The sequence below is a fragment of the Notamacropus eugenii genome, chromosome 1 (genome assembly GCF_028372415.1).
Source record: "Notamacropus eugenii isolate mMacEug1 chromosome 1, mMacEug1.pri_v2, whole genome shotgun sequence".
Classification (NCBI taxonomy): Eukaryota; Metazoa; Chordata; class Mammalia; order Diprotodontia; family Macropodidae; genus Notamacropus; species Notamacropus eugenii.
In genome coordinates this window covers 206,712,326-206,716,536 of record NC_092872.1, presented here as the reverse complement: position 1 = coordinate 206,716,536, position 4,211 = coordinate 206,712,326, and the positions used below count along the sequence as shown (strand labels likewise).

The 4,211-nt window shown below is 39.7% G+C and overlaps 1 pseudogene; it reads left to right on the top strand.

Moving 5' to 3' along the window:
• The first annotated feature begins 881 nt into the window (after positions 1–881).
• LOC140511232 (heat shock cognate 71 kDa protein pseudogene) lies at positions 882–2,666 on the top strand (annotated as a pseudogene).
• The last annotated feature ends 1,545 nt before the right edge of the window (positions 2,667–4,211 follow it).

Below are 4,211 nucleotides of genomic sequence, written 5' to 3'. Positions count from 1 at the left end.
CTTGATTCCCTGCCCTTCACCCCCATACTTCACCCTCATGCCTTTGGAAAAAGGAGTTCTGGGCCAAAGATAGTAAAGCTGGACAATCAAGTGGTGATTTAAGAGCTAAAGATAGAAGTATACAACAGCTGTATAAAATAAGATGTAAGAATCTATAAATGAATGAATGAACTGTAACTGCTCCAATGTTGCAATACCAAGAAAAAATCAGTAGGAAGGATCTACAACTCTGACTCAAGGAACAGGTTAGATCTGAGGGCCCCATATAATTTCTAGCAAAATCACCTCTCTCTCCCCTCAACAATCTGGTTAGCTAGATGTCCAAACTTTACCTAAGTGCTTCCAGTCTGGAGCACATTTACCTACTATATAGACAAGGAGGAGGAGCAGGAGATACCACAAGGTAGCTGGAGCTAGGAAGACCTGAGTTCAAATGTAGACTCAGACATTGAGTGGGTGTGTGAGCAAGTCATTTAACTTCTGTTTGCCTCAGTTTGTGAAATGAAGATAATAACAATTGTGAAATGAAGATAATAACATCACTTACCTCGCAGATTTGTTGTGAATATCAAATGAGGTATTTACAAAGCACTTAGCACAGTTCCTAGAACATAATAGATGATTAGTAAATGCTTATTCATTTTCTTATTCAAACTCCATGGCACAGTAGAAATACAAAGCTCTGTGTAAATTTTATTAAAAGCTTACAAATAGAGAATAAGCGAAGGAGGAAACATTCCCTATTCTAGAGAAACAAAAGGTTAGCTCTGCTGATCTGGGAACCTGGAGCTATTACAACCAAGTAGGAAGCTACGTTCACAGCAACAGCAGCCCTTCTTGATCCATAGCAGTCAGCTATGACCTTCGGTGTCCCAGGAACTATGTCAGAGGGACCCACAGTTGTCATTGATCTTGACACTATTTATTCTTGTGGGGGAGTTTGCCTCCATGGAAAAGTGGAGATCATTGCTGATGACCAAGGAAACAGGACCACCCCAAGCCACATAGCCTTCACTGATAGAATGTTTAGTTAGTGATACTGCAAAGAATCAAGTTGCAATGAACCCCACCAACACAGTCTTTGATGCCAAACATCTCTTTGTTTGATTTGATGATGTAGTTGTACAGTCAAATATGAAACATTGGCCTTTCGTGGTGATGAATGATTCAAGTAGGCCTATGGTCTAAGTGGAGTACAAAGGGAAAACCAAAAGTTTCTATCCAGAAAAAGTGTCTTCTATGGTCTCGATTAAGATGAAAGAAATTGGTGAATTTTACCTTGAGAAGATTGTCACAAATCCTGTCATCACAGTACCAGCCTACTTCAATGATTCCTAACATCAGGCCATCAAAGATGCTGGAACCATCACTGATCTCAATGTGCTCCAAATCTTCAGTGAGCCAACTGGGGCTGCTATCGCTTATGCCTTGGACCAAAAGGTTGGTATCAAGAGAAATGTGTTGGTCTTTGACGTTAGAGTTGGGACTTTTGATGTCTCGATTCTTACCATTGAAAATGATTTCTTTGAAATCAGATCCACAGCTGGGGACACCCACTTGGGTGGAGAGGACTTTGATAAATGCATGGTCAACCATTCCATTGCTGAGTTTAAGTAAAGATGAAAACAAGAAGGTTGTCTACCATCTGCACTGCTAGTGAATGTGCAAACTGTACCATCTCCTCCATTACCCAGACTAGTAATGAGATTGACTCTCTCTATGAAATGTTAGCTTCTATACCTCCATCACCTGTGCCCATTTTGAAGACCTGAATGCTGACTTCCTCCATAGCTGACCCTATGAGATGCAAAGCTAGATAAATCCACAGATTCATGACATTGTCTTGATGAGTGATTTCATTTATATCTCTGAAATCCAGAAGCTTTTGCAGAACTTCTTCAAAGGTTAGGAACTCAACAAGAGTATTAATTCTGCTGAGACTGTTGCCCATGGCACAGGTGCCCAGGCTGCCATCTTGTCTGGAAACAAATTTGTGAATGTGCAGGACTTGATCATTCCTCTTTTCCTTGGAATTGAAGCTGTTGGGGAAACTGTGCTAGTTCTCATCAAATGCAATGTCACCATCCTCACCAAGCAGACAGAGACCTTTACCACCTACTCCAGCTGCCAGCCTGGTGTGCTTATTCAGGTTTATGAAGGTTAGTGAGAGAGCAATAACAAAGGATAAACTGCATGCTCACAGGAATCCCCCTGCCCCAGGGGTGTTCCTCAGACTAAAGTAACATTTGATATTGATGCAAATGGCATCCTCATTGTTTCTGCTGTGGATAAGAGCACTGGCAAGGAGAATAAGATCACCACAATTGACAAAGGTCATTTGAGCAAAGAAGACATTGAGCATATGATCCAGGAGGCAGAGAAATGCAAGCCTGAAGATGAGAAGCAGGGAGACAAGGTGTCTTCCAAGAATTCTCTTGAATCCTGTGTTTTCAACAGGAAAGTTACCATAGAGAATGAGAAATTCTAAGGCAAAATTGATGATGAAGACAGACAGACAATCCTTGACAAATATGATCATCAGATGGTTAGATAAGAACCAGACTGCTGAGAAAGAAGAATTTGAGCATCAGGAAAAAGAATTGGAGAAGGTCTGCAACCTCATCATTCCTAAGCTGTATCAGAATGCAGGGGGACGTGCCTGGTAAGTTCCAACCATGGGGGGTGGACAGCCCCATCTGGAGGGTCTTCTCTCAGACCCACTACTGAAGAGGGTGACTAAATGCACCTGAAGAAAGAACATTCTGTGCAACTTTCCAAAAACTTAAGGATTCCAATTTGTAGCCAAGGCAGTAGCAGTTTAAAAGTAGTATTTAAGCTACTGTGTAAATCAAGGCATTCTGGATACTTGAGTGTGTGCAGAGGGAAAAAAAATGAAGCACATTGCACTTTATCAGTACTGTAAACAAGTGGAAATGCAGTACTTGTCCTGGAAAATAAAATCTATTTAAAATTGGCACCATTAAAAAAAAATGTGAGGGTAATATTAAGCTGGACAAGCCTGGCCTACAGATTCACAATTCAGATATGCCTGGAAATCAGTGACAAGCCTCTGAGAATAGTAGGTTTCAAGATAGGTAAAGTACGGATGAGCTTACTTTGAACTCCCTGCTGATACTGTTGGGAGGCAGAAGCTGACAGCCATGCCTCTGCGCCTCCCCAGAACACTGCCAGCTCAACCCGCTTTTCTTCCTAGCACTATTCTCTAAATAATAATAACAATAATAATAGTTATTATACTACAATATATATTATTATATATCCCATGCTAATATATTAGTATATGCTATATTATACATTAATGTATTATTATACCATTATATATCATACTAATATATTAAAATACTAATCAGCATGTGCCATATATAATAACATATTATACTATTATAATTTTGTTATAATAATAGTTATTATATTTGTTGCTGTTCAGTCATTTCAGTCATGTCTGATTCTTCATGACCTCATGTAGTGTTTTTATGGCAAAGATACTGGAGTGGTTTATCATTTCCTTCTCTAGCTCTTTTCAGATGAGGAAACTGAGGCAAACAGGGTTAAGTGACCTGCCCAGGGTCATATAGGTAATGTCTGAGGCCAGAGTCCTTGCGCTCTATCCACAGTGCCACCTAGCTGAGCACCTTAAGGTTTGCAAAGCACTTTACAAATATGATCTCATCTAACCCTCACAATAACCTTGAGAGGTACATATTATTATTGTTCCCACTTTAAAGATGAGGAAATTGAGACCCAGAGGTCAGATGTCTTGCCAAGAGTCACGAAGCTGGTAAGTGCCTGAGGTAAATCTGAATTCGAGTCTTCCTGACTCCAAGTACTACCTAGTAGCCTCACAAACTATTATCTGCATAATTATTTTTGTACATGTCATATTCCATTCTCCAGACCACTTGAGGAAATTGTGTCACTTTTTAATCTTTCTGTGTACAGTACCTAGCCTGTACACAGTATATACTTTGCATATAATGGGTGACTACTAATTGTTTATTGAATTGAATCATTCTATGAGTTTTTGAGAAGGGTGAAGTTTGTTGTCAGGTAATCTGGGTTCAACTTCTATCTCTGTCATTCTGAGCAACCTTGGGCAAGTTGCTTAACTTTGGGGAATTTTATTTTTTTATCTGTAAAATGAGGTTCTATTATTATCCCTATTTTATAGGTGAGGAAACTGAAGCAGGACA